We start from the raw sequence: 18,312 nt of genomic DNA on the forward strand, positions 1-18,312 counted from the left end.
GGTTCCCTTTTCCCTACATCCCCTCCAGAATTTGTTGTCAGGTGTTTGCTGATCTTTGCCATTCTGACTGGGGTAAAATAAAATATCAAACTTGTTTTGATTTACATTTCCTAATTGACAGGGATAGAAAACATTTTTTGAGATATTTCTGAGGCATTTTTATTTCTTCCTCTGAGAACTGTCCAGATTCTCAGGATTTTTTTTGGAGTGGATCATTTTGATTCTGTTTTTGAGGGTATTTTTTATATTCTAGATATTAACCCTCCATTTGTTGTATAGTTGGCAAAGATTCTTTCCCATTCCGTGGACTTCCTCTTCACTAGATTGATTGTGTCTTTAACTATGCATAAGGTTTTTAGTTGTATGAAGTACCACTTGACAATTGTTGAGAAGGCCTAAACTCTTGGTGTCAGCTTGATGCCAGCCAAGAAATAGCAATGGGGGACATGGAGCCTGAACCAGCCATCTCCAGTGAAGGATTCCAGTGGAGGGATTGGGATCCCAACCCAGCCACAAAACCTTAGACCTATAATTTGTCCTGCCTACAAGATCTGCTGGGGTAAGGGTGGTACAGAAATTGTGGGAGTGGCCAACCATTGACTGGTTCAGCTTGAGACCCATGCCACGAGAGGGAGCCCACTCCTGACACTGTTTGGAGGGCCAGGACCCTGAGGCTGGATGGCCCAGGGACCTAGGATAGAACCAAACACAACCGGCAAAAAAAATAGTAATATTCTGCCATACTCATAGACTGGTGCCTAATCCAAAGGTTGTCAGAGAGGCTTCACCCAGCAAGTCATGGATACAGATGCAGAGACCCACAAGCCAAATATTAGGTGCAGCTCGGGGAATCATACAGAAGAGGGGGAGGAAGGATTGCAGGAGTCAGAGGGATCAAGGACACTACTAGAAAACCCACAGAGCCAACTAACCAGGGCTCATAGGGGCTTACAGAGACTGAATGGGGCGGATCTAGGCACTCTGCATATATGTGACAGTTGTGTAGCTTGGACTTCTTATAGAACTCCTAACAATAGGAGCTGGGACTGTCTATGTTGCCTGTTTTTGGGACCCTCCCCTCCTACCAGGTACCTCATCCAGCCTTAGTCCAGAGGAGGTTTCTAGTCTCACTGCAAGTTGATATAACATGGCTGGCTGATATCCCTGGGAGGGCTGCCTGTATCTGAAGAGAAAACAGAAGATCAGGACCAAGAGTAGATGACGTGGGGGAGGGGGTGAGTTTGGAGGAGGGGAGGGGAAACTGGGGTCAAGATGTAATAACAAAAAAAATAAATACAACAATAATGTGGGGGGCATGCGGGAGATGTTATGAATGTCATAGCTCTAAATCCTTGGTGGGTTTCGGGATGGCAACCCAGACCAGCCTTCTGAATGTGAGAAATGCTTTTCCTCTCCTATCAAAAACAACTAGCCAATATTCCATCTCCCTGACCTTGTAAATCTTTTATGCACATCTTTTAATCTCCCTCACCCAGTAAAATGTTAGTTTACACAAAGCCCCAGTTTCATTCCCAGAACTCGATGGCATGGAGTGACTGTTCGCTTCTCCTTTCCCTTCCAATGATTATTTTAAAGCAAGCCAGTCAAGAGACTGAGGTCAGACACCAGCCAAGGAAAAGACACAGCCACTATCTGTGTTAGAACAATAACAACTGAACCCCCTGCCCCACTGTGCTTGCTAGCCTGATTTGGATCATGGTGTGCACTTTTTTAAAAAAGAAATTGCCCTGTCCAGTTAGTTATTTTCACTTTGCTCATATGTCTCTGTGTGCAACACCAAACATACCTGTTCCCAATGTGAAGAATAAGCCTGTGTACAGCAGGTTGCCAGCCAGCTGTCTTGGAGGGCAGGGACTGTAGGTCTGTCCTGAGGCAGGAAGGAATCCTCTGCTAGGGACAGCAGGCCCTGGTGGACCCTGGAGGCAGCAATGGCGGTTACCCCGGAAGCAGGAGTGAATTTTTCTGCCTTAGGTGGGAGCAGCATATCTCAGAAGCTAGATCCCCTGCCCGTGTGAGAGATCTCTTTCAGGTCTTAAGGGCAAAAGGAGTCATCCCTCTCTAAGAAAAGTCTGAGAAGTTGGATGATAAAGAGGATGTGTCCAGGGTTCATATTATACAGCGGTTCTCAACCTCCCTAACGCTGCAACCCTTTAATGCAGTTCCTCACATTTATAGGGACCCCAACCAGAAAATTATCTTCACTGCTACTTCATAACTGTAATTTTGCTACTGTTATGAACTGTAATGTAAATACAGTGTTTTCTGATGGTCTTGGGTGACCCCTGTGAAAGGGCTTCTGACTCCCCACAAGTGGGCTCATGACTCACAAGGTCAAGAACCACTGGGAATCAAGGTGTGCACCACCACCACCTGGCTCTACTTTTTTTTCCTCTTTAAACCAAGTCACCACCACTACCCCACTCTTGGAACTTGTCCAAAGCAGGCTAAGCTGGATGTCCAGGAAGCCCCAGGGAGCTTCCCATCTCCACTTGCCCAGCGCTGGGGTTGCTAGCCGGCTACTGTGCCTAGCTTTTTAAATGTGGATTCTGAATATCAAATTCGAGTACTAGACGAGCACTGCACTAACTGAGCCATCTCCCCCTCCCTGCTATGGAAGAGTGTGGGCTTTATTCTGTTTTACTATATGTTTTGAGATTTATTTTATGTGCATGGGAATATTACCTACATGTATGTCTGTGTGCCACATGCATGCTGTGCCTGTCGCAGCCCCAGGTTGAGGGACATCTATCATTGCCCATGTTCGTGCCTGAGAGGGGGAGTGTGGATTAAAGAATGGCAGGAAGAAAAATTAGAGATACTAAGGAAAAGACAGAGACACAGAATAGAGTCAGTGAATACTGGGAAAAAGGCCCCAAGTTTATTACACACAGTCTTTATATACCCCAATCAAAAGTGGGGGAAGGCAAATAGACTTCCTTGTCAGGATACAAAGAATAAGCAAGCATAATTACCTTCTCAATATCCAAAACATCAAGTAACCACACCCTAAACCAAGTATCCTCTCGCCAAGGCAAAATACACAACAGCCACACCTTAGGCTAAATATCCTGTTGTTAAAGTAAGACATCTATTAGTTATTTCTTAGGCAAAACATTCTGTTGTTTAACCTTGAACAAGCAATAGTGGGTTTGAACTCTCTGACCTTAAGTCAAGATGAAGTGCAGCCATCTCTGTGGGTGCCCCCGACAAGTGCCCAAGTTTACAAGAGAGAAGTTTTGGGTTGTCTTTTGGAGTCACACATCCTTTCCCTTGATAAGTGAATGGGACCTTGGAATCTTCCATAAAAAATGAAACCAGAAGAGAAAAGCCATGAGACGTCGCTGGAGGACTTTCTTTAGATCCACTGTAAGCCTGACCAGGCAACTCAAGCTTCCACTGGATGAAATCGAATGAGTAACTACAACCACTAAAACCAAAGAGAGGCAGACGTGGTTGGCTCTCACATGGCTTCTGTTCTATCCTGAGCTATCCCTGCACTGGGCTTGGGGTTCACCTTACAGAACCTTCTCATAGCTCACATTGTTTCTCAAAGATGCTGTGTTGCAACAGAGAATGCTGCATAGCACACATCAAACAGAAGTACTAGTAAGAAACTGTCTAATAGCCATCATCAGAGGGTCACACACCACTGCAACATGGACTATTATACAGCATGAGGATGCACAATCCATAAATATGTAACAGTATTGATAATCTCCCAAACAAGACTGAGCAAAAAATGCCGGACAGAAATGAATACCTGTGGGCTAAGGAGATGGCTCAGTGGGTACATGTCTCTCATGCTAGCATGGAGTTCACATCTATGTAAAAATCTGTGTGTGTTAGCAGGTGCCTATGATCCCATCACAGGGGTGGGTGTGTGGGGGTAGAGACAGGTGGATTCTGGGAGCTTAGTGGCAGCCAGTCTAGCAGCGACAGTAACCTCCTGGTTCAGTAAGACCCTCTCTTACAACATTAGGGGAGGACAGAGAGGGAGATACCAGACGTCAACCTCCTGCCCCTATATGCACACTCACAGGTGCTCACACACACACATGCACACAGGTGCTCACACCCACACAAACACACACAATTAAGTACATGGGTGATTCCCTTATGCGAAAACAAAATAGACAAAGCCAATCCACATAGTTCTACATCAGGGTACCAGTTACCCTTGAAAGAGGGGTCACAAAAGGACGCGGCATAAAGGCAGCTTCTAGAGCACTGCTTCCATGGACACAATCTCTTTGTGAAAATTCATCAAGGTGTGGATTTGGGATATATGTGTGTTTTTGTTTGATACCTCATTAAAAAGTTAAAGAAATTTTATTAGATGTTCCTGCCCTTCCCAAATTTCCTCCATGGGGTGTGTGTGAGGGGTAGAGACAGGTGGATTCTGGGGGCTTGGTGGCCAGCCAGTCTAGCTGTGTGTGTGTGTGTGTGTGTGTGTGTGTGTGTGTGTGTGTTTTAGTGTGCGGAGGACACACCTTAAGGGCAATCTCCAATGAGTCATGCCCTTCAAACAGTCCTAGTGTGGATAGAACTTATGACTTCGTTCTAGCCAGATGAGGCAGCAAGAGAAATAACTAGTCACCTCCATGGTGGTTTTTGTGACTGCAGACTACAGGGAGTGTTCCCTGTCGGATGGGAAGATGCAAACTACCCCACTTGAGGTGTGTGACAGTCACACAGTAGGTGGCCTTTAGGAACCAGGTTAAGTCTCTGGAAACAGCCAGGGACCTCAGTCCTGCAACCATAAGGAAATGAGTTCTGGCAACAACTTAGGCGAGTTTGGAAATTGGGGAGAACCTGGCCCTGCCGAAACTGCATTGCAGCCTATGAGGCCCCAACTAAGCTATGTGCCTCCTGACCCACAGAAAGTTTGAGACAACAAATGTGTGCTGCTTGTATCAGGCAGGTTTCTGCTCATTTTTTTATTGTAGCAATAGAAAATAAACACACCTTTGCGGAGTCTGTGTGTGGGGCACATGTATGCGCATGTTCACATGTGTGAGCAGGTGGAGGCCAGAGAACCATCTCAGGCATCACTCTTCAGGTGATTTCTACTGTTTACTTTTGTTTTTCAAGTTAGGGTCTCCCTACGTAGCCCTGGCTGTCCTGGAACTCACTCTGTAGACCAGGCTGGCCTCGAACTCACAGAGATTCGCTGCCTCTGCCTTCTGAGTGCTGGGATTTAAAGGTGTGTGCCACCACCGCCAGGCTCTACTTTTTCTTTTTTTCTTTTTTAAACCAAGCCATCACCACTACCCTACTCTTGGAACTTGTCCAAAGCAGTCTAAGCTGGATGTCCAGTAAGCCCCAGGGAGCTTCCCATCTCCACTTGCCCAGCGCTTGGGTTGAATGTGGATTCTGAGAATCAAATTTAGTCCTAGACAAGCCCTACACTAATTGAGCCATCTCACCCCGCCCCCCATGTGGGCTTTTAGCTCTGCTTTTTAATTTTTGAGATTTATTTTGTGTGCATAGGAATATTACCTACATGTATTACCTTCTGTGGAGGCCAGAAGAGGACATCAGATTCCCTGGCACAGAATTACAGATAACTTAACTGTGAGCCACTACATGCATGCTGGAAATTGAACCCAATTCCTCTGAAAGAGATGCCAGTGCTCTTAACCACTGAGTCATCTCTGCAGCCCCCTGTGGAATATTTGGACTTTTGCTGGCAGCGGTCTGACCTCAGTGTGAGCTCAGCCTCACTTTGCTATCGACTTTTGTCGTCTGAGAAGGGCAATATTGGCATGCTTGCTTGTTCCTTTTCAATTGTTTTTGCTAAACGTGACAATTACAATGGATTGCCAAGTGTCCAGTGAGCACAGGTGTGCCCATTAACGTTTCTCTACAAACACTTTCTGGAAAGATTGATCCAGCAGAACCCGGCTTCTCCAGTGTTAGGGCTAGGTTGAGTTTCTCTCTGCGTGTTGCTCCAGGCTCACTCCAAAAGTCTGTTGAGTGGTAACTCGGCATTTAAAGCTTTGTTTTCTTCCCGAATAGGTTACTTAGGAATTCTGCCAATCCTCCCAGGTGCTGTGAGAAGAAGCCATGCCCTGCTGTGAGACTATAGCTGCATGGCTCAGCACCTTCCACATGTTTCCAGTGATTGTTTCCCGGGCTTCCTGCAGCTGCAGACGGTCTGGAAGGGAGCCTCACCAGCCTCGCATTCTGATATTCACCTAGTAGTGTAGCCCACGAACAAACAGCATTCAAAGGGTTATTCTCCGGGGGAATGGTGGGGGCAGTTCTTCTGACAACTTGGCCATTGACACCCGTGGCTGATTGCAGTTTTCCCTGATACCCAGCAGTCAACGTTCATAGTTCCCAGGCTATGACAGGTAAACTTTGGTAACCCAGGCCCAGTACCATGATCACTCAGGTCCCAAAATAAGGATTCATCTTTAAAGACGCTCAGATGAAGTTGAAAGCACAATAACTCGCTCTAATGCCTTCCTGCCTTCCTTCCTCCCTTCCTTCCTTCCTTCCTTCCTTTCGTTCTTTCTTTTTTTTAAGACCAGATATCAGTGTGTATCCCTTCTCTGGCCTAGAATGCCCTCTGTAGACCAGGCTGACCTCAAACTCACAGAGATCCATTTGCCTTTGCTTCCTGAGTTCTGGGATCAAAGACATACACCACCATGGCCAGTCAATCACATTTTTAGATTTTTATTATTTAATATTAGGACTTGAGGACAGACTGGATTATGAAAAGGGATATAAATCTGGTATTTTTCTATGTTAGCTTTGTTACAGATTCGACAGGATTTTTTGTTTGTTTGTTTGTTTTGTATATGTGTGGTAGATAAGTACATAACTATATATCCAGTAGTGAAAGGATAAAATCCAACGCCAGGCTCCACACTGCAGAATGGGATATTATAACTGTAGAGAATTTCACTGAGACTTTGGGGCTAGTTAATTTTAATGCATGGTTTTTATATTTACAAGTTTTTAATACAAAATGTGTTCTTTGACAACTTCATATTTGGTAACTGAGACCCTCAGGAATTTTAATCAAACTGCAAAGCTTTCTTTTCAATCTTAGAATATCACCCAGTGACAATATAATGACAGCATTCACTGAAATTTGTTCTTTGTTAACCTGGCATCTAGGGACACAAGTCGCTGTGCTCCCAATTTAAATACCTGTGGACAATTTCTTGAAATCTATTCAGTGGCCTTTTAAAAGAGTCCTTGTTCTTGTTGCTGTTTATTTTTATTTTGTAAATGGGAAAACAGCCTCAAAGAGACCCAGCAAACTGTCCAAAGCCATACCACTATTAGCAAGCAGATTTGGGATTGGAAATAGACTTGACATCAAACTTGAAGCTTTTTTTCTTGTCTCTCAGCACTGTTGGGAACAAAAAGGGATAATCTCAGCATTGCACAAAGGAACATGTAAACACAGACAAAGCAGCTGGACTAGGCAATATCTTTTTACAAAAAGGCTACACTAGAACTCGCAGCACTCTGGGGCAGGGAGTTCTCTTTAGTCTTCATTCTAAGTGACTGTCTTTCTCCTTCTTCCCCAGCTAGGCTTGGACCTCACAGAATTTCAAGATTGGCTAACTTTAAAAGAATTGGTGCAAAGGAAACGAAAGAAAGGGAGAAGGGGTGGGCCACCCCAGACTACCAAGTTATGCAACTAGGTGTTCGTGTAAACAAAAGATTTACCAGGTGAGGAAGGTTAAAGTCGGGGGAGATTTACAAAATATTGGCCCTTGCCAGCCTAACTACCTTTGATAGAACATAATCACCCTCCACTGCTCTGCTGCACTTTTTGTGGCAGTGACCGGAACAGGGCAACGAGATGGAAGAGAGGGAGGTGATTCTGCTCCTACTTTTCCGTTCCCGTCCATTGAGGCAGACAGGGTGTGGCCAAGAAGAGCAGGTAGGAAGCAGCGCAAAGCCTATGCTGACCAGCTCTCTCCTTCTTCCGTGTTTCCATCAAGGGCCGCCACAGACTTACCTAGAGCTAAACCGTCTAGGCCTCTCTCCATCCAGTCAAGTTGAGAAACACCCATCGCTGTTCATTTCCGAATAACGCCTTGAAAATTTCAAGCTTCGCTCTACTCTTGTGACAAAATCCAGTGGTAAACTTGTTTGGTTTAAGGTGATGAGGGAGCCAGTGCAGGCCAGCTTCCTAGGCGCCCTGGTGTGGAGTAGAGCTGAGTGTGGCTGCAGGCCTCTCAGAGGAGGAAGGGTGCATGGTGGGTCGGGTGGAGAAGAGCTAAGAGATACTTGAGCCCGAGTCCTGGTTGAAACCCAAAGAATCTGGACCACAGCCAGACATCCCAGGACTCTTTTGCAAGCCAGTTTTACCTTCATCTCACCCACATTCTCTGTTAGGTCAAATTTATGTGAGTATGATTTTTTAAAAAAATGAGTTTATTTCTATTTATTACATCATTATTCGTGGCTTACATATAAAGGAAATAGGCCTGATTTGGTGTTTGCATGTATTTCACATAAGGTGATTTTTTTTAATACAAGTAGTAAACCACAAAATTCTCGCCTATTTAAAAACAGTTTAAGTGTAACAATTTAAAACTAAAATATGAATTCCATTTTTTTGGAAGTAGGTAATACATTTTAAAATATTTAATGATAAGCCAGGCACAGTGGTGCGTGTCACAGTCATCCTAGTGCTTAGGACTCTGGAGCTGGGGGACAAGTGTGAGTTCAAGGCCACCTTGAGTTACACAGTGAATTCAAGACCAAAACAGATGCTTAGTGATAGCCTGTGTCCAAAAAAAAAAAAAAAAGTAAAATTTTGGAAAGCATAAATGTTAGTTTTAAAAAGTACAAAGAAAGTAACTTTTGAAAGGTTACCTCAACCCTACCACTGCAAAAATAAAATTGTTAGTAACGGTGAACATAGGTCTCTTTGTGTTTTTGTTGTTGTTTTGTTTTTGACAAAGTCTCGTTATGTTGTCAAGGCTGCCCTTGAACTGGTGGCTTCCCTCCCAGCCATGCAAGTGCTGAGAGTCTAGGCCCGGCAGCATCACGTCTGCCTTTGAGAACATGATTTTAAATGTGTCTTTACATACATCCAGATGGTGGGGAACAGGAATAGCTTCACAGCCATAGGATTGTAATAGCTAGAGCATTTTAAAAATAAAAGCATTAAATCAGATTTTTTAAAATAGAAAATAAGCACATATAGCAAAACTAACAGACTCCCATCTTCAGGTAAATATCTTCAGTAACAGGAAATGCTCACATCTGAAAGAGTATTACAAACACTTTTGAGCCAGCAAGATGGCTCAGCAAATAAAGGTGTTTGTGGCCAAACCTGACTCTCTGAGACGTGTGTTTGATCCCTGGGATTCACATGAGGCAAGAAGATAACTGATTCCACAAAGTTGTCCTCTGGCTTCCACACACGTGTTGTGGCAATATAACGCCCCCACACTCAAATAAATAAATACGATTTTAAAATTTAAAAATAAAAACTAATCTCAAGAACAATAACCAGAAGCTCAGTGATTGCTAGCTTGCTGCTCTTCCAGAGGAGCTGTTCCCACCACCCTTATCCGGTGGCTCACTGTCAGCTGTAACTCCAGGTCCCGGGGATCTAACCTTCTGACCCCCGAGGACATCTGCGTGCACATGCACAAGCGAACACACAGACACCCATAACCAAACAGAGATAGATAACTAAACAAATTTCACAGAAAGAACCCGACTACATGGACTGTGGCAGGTGACACGTCTCAGCAGCAGGTGTTCCTGAGAACGTGTGAACGCTTCTGCTCCCTTTGCGTTTCTAATGTCATAAGACCTTTTATGCAGTTGAGGTTTCAAAGAGTCTCATGTCATTCTATTCTCCTGATGCCCAGTAACCCTGCTCTAGCTTTACAGCCAATGGTCACTAAGATAGTTTAATTTGAATGACTGTCACTACTAGTATTCTCAGTCATACTGCCTCCCTACGCCCTCTGCTTTTTCTCCTTTTAAAATCATTTGGATTTCATCACTGGGCAGTTTCTTGTCTTGGGAATGGCCCATGGGATCTTGATTTGATGTCAGCCTGTGTAACCCTGGATTCCTCATGCTCAGATTGATTCAACTTTTCCAGAGATCATCTATGTCTTTTCAGTGAGCAGATTCAAATTTAGTTCACATTTTTTTATACTTTTGTTTTATTTTTCTGCTTCTTCCATTCTCTTCTACAGGCACAGAACTACCACATACTTTTTGTGTCCTCCACACTTATTGTCTTCTGTCTAAGCCAGTGGTTCTCAACCTGTGGGTCACGACCCCTTTAGATTTACATATCAGATATTTATGTTATGATTCATAACAGTAGCAAAATTATGGTTCTGAAATAGCAATGAAAATAATTTTATGATTATAATTCCACAACATGAGGAACTGTATTAAAGGTTCGCAGCATTAGGAAAATTGAAATCCACTGGTCTAAGCATTGGAATAGAAAGTTTAACATCTTTGTGTGGTTTCCTCAAGCTAGCTCAACATGCTACGCCATTTTGCTCCTTCCTTTTCCCTCTTTTGAAACAGGGTCATCTTCTATTTTCTTAGAAATATTTTTCTCAGGGCTGGAGAGATGGCTCAGTGGTTAAGAGCAGTGGCTGCTCTTCCAGAGGTCCTGAGTTCAATTCCCACCAAGCAACCACTTGGTGGCCCACAACCATCTGTAATGAGATCTGGTGTCCTCTTCTGACCTGCAGGGATTCATGCAGGCAAAATACTGTATACATAATAAATAAATAAATCTTTAAAAAATATTTTTCTCAGGGCTGGAGAGATGGCTCACCACTTAGGAGTGTGTACTATTCTTCCTGTAAACCTGAATTTGGTGGGTCACGATTGCTTATAACTTCAGTTATAAGGTGACACAGTGCCCCCTTTTGACCTCCACAAGCACCTGCACTCACATGCACATACCCACATACAAACACACATATATACCTAGTTAAAAACAAAATCTTTTAGGGAAGAAATATTTTTCTCTCTTCAATTATTTCTTTTTTATTTTTGCTCTTTAGATTTATTTTTATTTTGTACACATGAGTGTAATATTGTCTATATTTTTGCATGTGTATCATGGGTATACCGGTGTCTGTGGAGGTCAGAAGAAGAAGTCAGATCCCCTGGAACTGGAGTTACAGACCTTTGTGAGCTGCTCTGTGAGTGCTTGAAACTGAGCCCAGATCCTCTGCAAGAGCTAAGCCGTCTCTTCAGCATGCCTTGGGTTACTTCTATTCTAGCTATTATCTTAGGGCCACTTTGGTTGTTTATTGTGGTGCTGAAAATGTGTGTTAGAGCCTCAAGCACGCTAGGCAAACTCTACCACTAAAATGCATCCCAGCCCCAGTGCTAAATTCTTTGCTAGTTTTTCATCACTATAACAAAATTTCTAAGAAAAAAATGAAGGAAAGGGCTATTCTGATTCAGTTTGAGGCTTTATTTTTAAGAGATTCCTGGGAGGCTGTATTGGCATTTTGGGGTGTGAATTAGTGGGAGAATAAAGCCATCATTTCATGGTTTAGAATTTTAAAAAATAACCAGAGACTAAAGTCTGATGGCTCAGCAGTTAAGAGTACTCGAATTCTTGCAGAAAACCAGAGTATGATTCCCTGCACTACATGGTAGCTCACAACAGACTGTTATGCCAGTTCTGGGAAATCCAAAGCCATCGCCCAGCCTTTGCCATCACAACACATAGGTGGTTTACATACATACATACATACATACATACACACATACATACACACATACATACACACACAGGCAAAACATACAAATAAAAATAAATATTTTTAATTAAAAAAAACTAGAGTCCTAGAATTCTCTTTGAGCCAATGACAAACACTGTGATCACAAGATCTCTCCCTAGGCACCTCCTCTTAGAAGTCCCTCTCCACAGTGACACTCTGTGGGCCTAGTCTCCAACATAGAGGCCTTGGGAGATGTTTAAGATCCAAAATAAAATGCTTTCTTTTTCTCTCTAGAGTTCTGTTAGGTCTCCTTATATTTCTTCCTTTGGGTAGTGGAGCACAGAGTGGTCCCCATGCATAAATGATGCACCTGAATGAGTGATGGTGGGGGCTCAGGTGAGCCAGCCGGGAGGGTGTGAGAGCAGCAGAGCCGACCCTGTCTTTCCCCCCACCCCGTATGCCATGTGGTGGCATCTGTGAAAGATTCCCCATTGCCCCCTGCCACCTGCAGCAGGAGAAAAAGCTGTCTTCAGGGGCGTGAGAGCAGGAGAGCTGGTCCTGCCCCTCACCAACTGCAGCACTCAGGAGAGCCGGCCCTATCCTTGCCTGGACAAAATAATAGAGCTGGCACTAGTTGTGTGGATGCAGGTGAGCGGGCCCTGAAGGCATGAGAGCAGAGGAACTGGCCCGCTCCTTGCCGCCTGCAACAATGGGTGATCTAGCCAAGGCAGTGCTGGAGAGCTCACCCTAGTGGTGACAGTGAGGAAAAGCTGGCGGATTGACCAACCCAGCGACCACCAGTGCTCAGAACCAAGGCGCTGAGTTATCCCACCCCAACACTTAGCTCATCTATGAACTGCTGAAGCATGTGAAGGGGCCGGACTTGCAGATCTAAAGCTGCAGGGTCTCCACGACACAAGGCAACAACAGAATTTCCAAGAGGAGTTCTACTGAGGATTTAGTATTGATAGTGTATTGGAAACCAGAAGCCTCAAATCAAACCAATGACTCACCTTACAAGTAAAGACAATATGGACTAAAGGGCATGCTATGTGACTCACTGGACCATACTATAGCTTCCATACTGAGGGTTTTTTTATTGTTGTTGTTGTTGTTGGTTGTTTATTGTTTTTGTTTGTTTTGCTTTTGTTTTTAGTTTGTTTCTGTTTTTGTTCTCTTTTAAATTTTATTTTATTTTGGGGGAGGTTGCAAGGGCAGAGGGCTGATATGAAGGGACGGAGATGAGTGGGATCAGGATACATGATGCCAAATCCACAAAGAAGCAATAAAAAGTTAACAAAAAAAACATGCACCACCACATTTAACTATTTTTATATTAATACATTTTATTTCTGTGACATCTATTCACTAGTGTTTGAGGATTCCATTTTAACTACTAATGTACATCTTAATGAAAATGTATGCTATGCCTATATCACACCTTTCTAGGTTACCATATTCTAGACCTGTTCACTGTCTAATTCTAAATTTGGGATTTTTTTTTTCTCAACAGGGTACTTTGAGAACACAGTAATCACCAAACCAGACTGTTCCATGGACGGGAAGAAAGTTTACTGTAAATATGAAAGTACTTCGAGGCTATCTCTCAGGTTGTAGAGAGAGAACACCCAGAGGTATTTAGGGAGTCCAAAGCTGCCACGGCTACCTCTCAGAGACACCGAGGATAGCAAAAAGGCAGGAGAGAGCCTTGGCAGCTATAAAGAGAGCAGGTAGCTAGGCAGGGGAGGTGTGCAAGCCAGAGCAGCCTGGGAGCCAGCATGGTGCTTTGATGTGTTACAAACCTGGAGCCAGATGTCCCTTTGGCCAGAGATGGGGGAAGATAAGGGAAGTGGCTCTTCCTGGGGGGCAGAGACCGGCCTCACCTCACCGGTTCCTGGGAAATGCTAAGTGTAAACTTTCATCTATCTGTCAGTAATCCTTCTGTTTCAATGACAGTTGGGGGTATGGAGCTTGGGGCCTAACAGATAGGGAGATGACTGGATTGATGGAGTGCTTGCTGCCCAAACATTAGGACCTGAGTTCAGATTCCAGGCACAGCTGTGTATGCCAGTGATCCCAGCACTGAGGAGGCAGAAGCAGGAGAATGCTAAAGCTTGTTGGCCAGCCTCTCTACAAATTGGCAAGCTGTAGGCATCAAAAAAAAAAAAAAAGGTGGCAGCGAGTGACTGACAAACATATCTGACATTGACATTGACCTCTGGCCTCCACACACATGCATACACATGCACACACTTACAAAAGAAACAAAAACAATGCAACAAACTATTTGAAATTGGACATGGAGCAATAAGTCAATAGGATATTTACTATTTTGTGGTAATTTGTTCTAGAACCTAAAGAGGCTCTAATTCCAATCTACTCACAAATTTAGGCTTCCGCCTACAGATTCCTTTTTGTCTGAACTTTGTGCCTAAACTGCCTTTCCAGTTGCCTCTACGGGGCCCTCTGGCTGCAGGACAGATATTGATCCTAGTCATAAACTCTGCTTTTGAGGCCTGCTTCTCCACCTATACTGTCTGTCCCCCTGTCTGCAACAGACTGGGTCTGCCCTCCAATAGGATACCCTGACCAATCATTTCTGTTCATATTCTTTTATTTTTGTGTTCACTGTCATTCTTTCTAGACGTTCCAGTGACCTCAGAGACTGACCCTGACTAAGGGAACTATGTGATCCAGACACAAGTTAGACGAAAGAGTGAGTTGTTCATTCCGGGGTTTTCAGCCTGTCCCCATGGGCAAAGGTCAGCAGACCTACTTTGTTTGGCTGTACTTAGTTGAAAGGAATGGATTTGAGTGCTAAAGTCCCAGCTGCCTTCCATTGAATCACTTCCCTTATACACATCAAACTAGCCCTTGAAGTATTAGTTCAAGGCCCTCATCATATAGAGAAAATGAAGTCTGGAAGACAAACAGCCATTGAGAAAACACATATTTAAAATGTAATGAAGTCTATGGGGCCTCTGACAGTGGAACCAGTATTTACCCTAGTGCATGAATAGGCTTTGGAAGTCCTTTCCCTATGGAGGGACACTCTCTCAACCTAGGTACACAAGAGAGGGCATAGGTCCTGCCTCAAATGATGTGACAGACTTTGATGATCCCCCATGGGAGGACTCATCCTCCCTGAGAAGTGGATGGGGATGGGATAGAGGGTTGGTGGGGGGAATGAAAGGAGAGGAGGGAAAGAGAACTGGGATTGGTATGTAAAATAAGATTGTTTTTAATTTAAACAAAAATTAATAAAAAGCAAATAAGATAAAATGGTTATGAGACTTGGGCAGAGGTTATGGCTTTAGAAACCAGGGGAATAGGGGCTAGTAGGCACAGGACAGGCCCCAGGGGAAAGGGTGTCATCTCACTGAAACTTTTCCACAACATGTGAGAGAGTTCTAGAGGGCTCAGGAGAAGGGGGCTCAGTATTTGAGAGCACATCGTGCTCTTGTATGGACCCAAGTCTACATCCCAACACCCAAGTCAGGCTGGTCACAGCTGCCTTTTTCTCTAGTTCCAGAGGCTCTGGCCCCCTCTGCTGGATTCTGCAGACATTTGCAGCTACATGTGCACAGACTCATACATACACAGATCATTAAAAATAAAAGATAAATCCTAAACTTTTTTCCCCAGGAATTTATGTTAGAAGCCATGATGAGCTTGAGGACAGGGAAGGTGATTGGTCTGCTCACTTTATTTTGGGGAGGTTTGAAGAACTGAAATCCATAGTTTGTCTAAAAAAGTATTTGTAGTTATAAAAGGAAGAACAGATGGAGATAGATAGGATGGGAAAGGGAAAACCTTCTGGTACAGTTAAAGTTGAGGGCCGCCGAACACAATGTGATGATGGGTTTGAAATTCACGTATTTTTCCATTCTTCAGCCTATCTTTTAGATTTGCAAAAGTATATTTTAAAAACGAAATATTAAATTTGGTGGCAACGACTCAGTCAGTGAAAATGCCTGCCATGCAAATGTAAGAACCTAAATTTGACCCTCATTGTCCATGTGAGACAAAGGTGTGGTGGCATAAACTTGTGGGAAGGCAGAGAGAGCTGGATCCCTGGGGCGTGGTGACCGATCAGGCTGGCCTGATCAGTGAGCTCCCAGTGAGAGAGTCTATCATAAAAACCGAGGCCTGGCAGAGTGACACATCCTTTTAATCCCAGAAATTGGGAGACAAAAGCAGGTGGATCTCCATGAGTTTAGGTCTAGCCTAGTCTACACAGTGAGTTCCAGGCCAGCAAAGGCTGCACAGTGAGACACTGTCTCAAAAATCTAAAACAATATAAAAAATAACAACAATGCAAGGTGGACAACTCCTGAGGATGACACCCAAAGTTGACCTATGACCTCTGGCTTCCACATCTATGTATGCGTATGTATGTGTTTGAGCCTACATAAATGTATCTGCATATACATGATTTACACACATATACCCACAAAAATGTTAAATTTTGAAGCCAAATTAATCAATGTTTCTCTTAGATGACTTGTGCTTTCTGAATCCTAAGGAATCTAACCTGAGATCACACTGATATTCATCCACATTTAACCTGGAGACACACGGCTTCTGGGAGTCTCAAGCTCATCTTAGTCTCCTTTGTACATATTAACTCAGTGACTACAAACGCCTCTCACACAGTAAGCACACACTGATGTTTCTGAATGAGCGCTTAGTGTGCAACTGCTGGAGTTTGAATCCTATTCACAAACACTCACATTGCTGAAGCCTTAGTCCCTAGTGCAGCTGTGTTCTGAAACGGGGCCTTTGGGCCATGAGGGCTCTGACTGCATGAATGAACCGACCCATTCATGGATTTATAATGCGTTAGTTTTTTGGTTTGTTTGGTTTGGTTTTCAAATCACTGTAACAAATACCCGAAAGAAATCATTGTAAGAGGTTTCCTTCTGTTGCCCCACTGACACAGAGGCATCCGAGTGTGGTTGTCTGGCTCTGCTTCTGAGCTGAGGTGGGGCAGAGCATCATGGTGGAAAGTGAGGGAGACGCGGATTGCTCACTTCGTGGTGGCAGGAAGCAGAGGGTGGGGACAAGGGACTCCGAAGCATTCCCCCAGGAACCTACTTCCAGCTAACCATCACTCCTCACATTGCTGTCAAATATCAAGGGATTGCCCTTCATGATCCAATTACCTCTCAGTTATTACCTCTCAGTGGGAGCCAGGCTTTTAAAAACACATGAGCCTTTCATGACACATTTCAGATCAAAACCACAGAACAGAACATCTGGGTCTCCAGCTTTGTTACAAAAAGCCAGCCCTTTCCACCTTCCCAACCAGCATAAGGTGGCAGCTTTATTTTACCCCATGCTCTTGACAGGCCAAATAACTGTAGACCAAAGCCATAAAGTAAATTAAGTCTTCCTGCGTTTTAAGTTGGGTTTCTCGGGGATTTTTGTCACTACAATGAAAAGCTAGCATGCGGCATCTGCTTCATTGTCTTGGGTCTGGATTTTCTCCTACAAGCTAGGCAGGCTCACTCACAGAGACCTATGCAGACCGAGACTTCTCTGACTTCCCATGCTCTCTAGTCGGTTAGACTATAATCTGCCATGGTATTCGAGCCGCTAATTATGACAACTCATGGGACTTCCAAAGATGATGATGGCATTTGTTAAGAATTGGCCAGACCCCATTCCAAACGCTTCACATATCTTAGCTTAATCCTCAAATCCCTGAGAAAAGAGGACAGCTAACTTGGAGAAGTCAGTCAGCTCCAGGGCAACGTGATTCCACAGTCGTTGTTTTCACTGTAGTAAACTGACATAGCTACTGCTTGTATCCATGGGCGCATCTCACGAAGTATCCATGGGCGCATCTCACGAAATAATTCCATATTGAATGCTTTCTTTCTTGCATCAAGTGCTTCTCCAGGCTCAACAAAGACTCCCGAAGGTCTTGGAAGTGGGGCCTTAGGACGGCATTACTCAAAGGAAGCCTCTTGGCCACCTGGGTGGAGAAGCAGTTTGGCCCCTCCACACACATAAGGCTACAGAGCAGGGCAGGGTACTTTGTGCATGGCGGAAGAGTGTATAACTAAGCGGACAAACTAATGTCCAGCCTGTCTTCTTTCTGGGAGCCTTGAGGCTGTACTTCCCACAGTAAAGGAGTTTCCATTTCTACGAAGGCACCATTTATGGTAGGAAAGGTCCCCTCCGAGCCTAGCTCTCATCTCTAGGAGAATTACTTGTAATATGACTTAGCCAAGCTAATCGTCACATTCTGTTCCCTTGGCCCTAATGACTGGTTGGAGCAATGAGCACATAGCTCACACCTGGCTATTTTGGACCAATCAGGCTTCATTTGGAAGCTTTTGTGTGAGGTCCATAGACCTTTTCCTGAGCTGGGGAAAGCTGGAGTCATTACATCTATCTTCTTAGATGCAGCCTAATAATGAGGCTAATTCCCAACAAACCAGCCATAAAATAAAGAGAGAAAACCCCATCCTAGGACTACCTTTAGCCATTAGTCCTGTTATACCACTCTCCATTTTTTATGAATTATTACATATCATAAATCAATAAATTCTCATCTTTATTTGGGAACATCTGGCTGTCA

The 18,312-nt window shown here is 44.0% G+C and overlaps 1 long non-coding RNA gene across 1 annotated transcript; it reads left to right on the forward strand.

Annotated features, from left to right (window-relative positions):
* The first annotated feature begins 5,066 nt into the window (after positions 1-5,066).
* Positions 5,067-8,915, forward strand: LOC121142385. The gene is made up of 2 exons (XR_005879396.1): positions 5,067-7,716; positions 7,992-8,915. It is a non-coding gene; the product is annotated as an uncharacterized LOC121142385 (long non-coding RNA).
* Positions 8,916-18,312: the final 9,397 nt, after the last annotated feature.

The sequence above is a fragment of the Mesocricetus auratus genome, unplaced genomic scaffold, assembly GCF_017639785.1.
Source record: "Mesocricetus auratus isolate SY011 unplaced genomic scaffold, BCM_Maur_2.0 Super-Scaffold_100009, whole genome shotgun sequence".
Taxonomy (NCBI): Eukaryota; Metazoa; Chordata; class Mammalia; order Rodentia; family Cricetidae; genus Mesocricetus; species Mesocricetus auratus.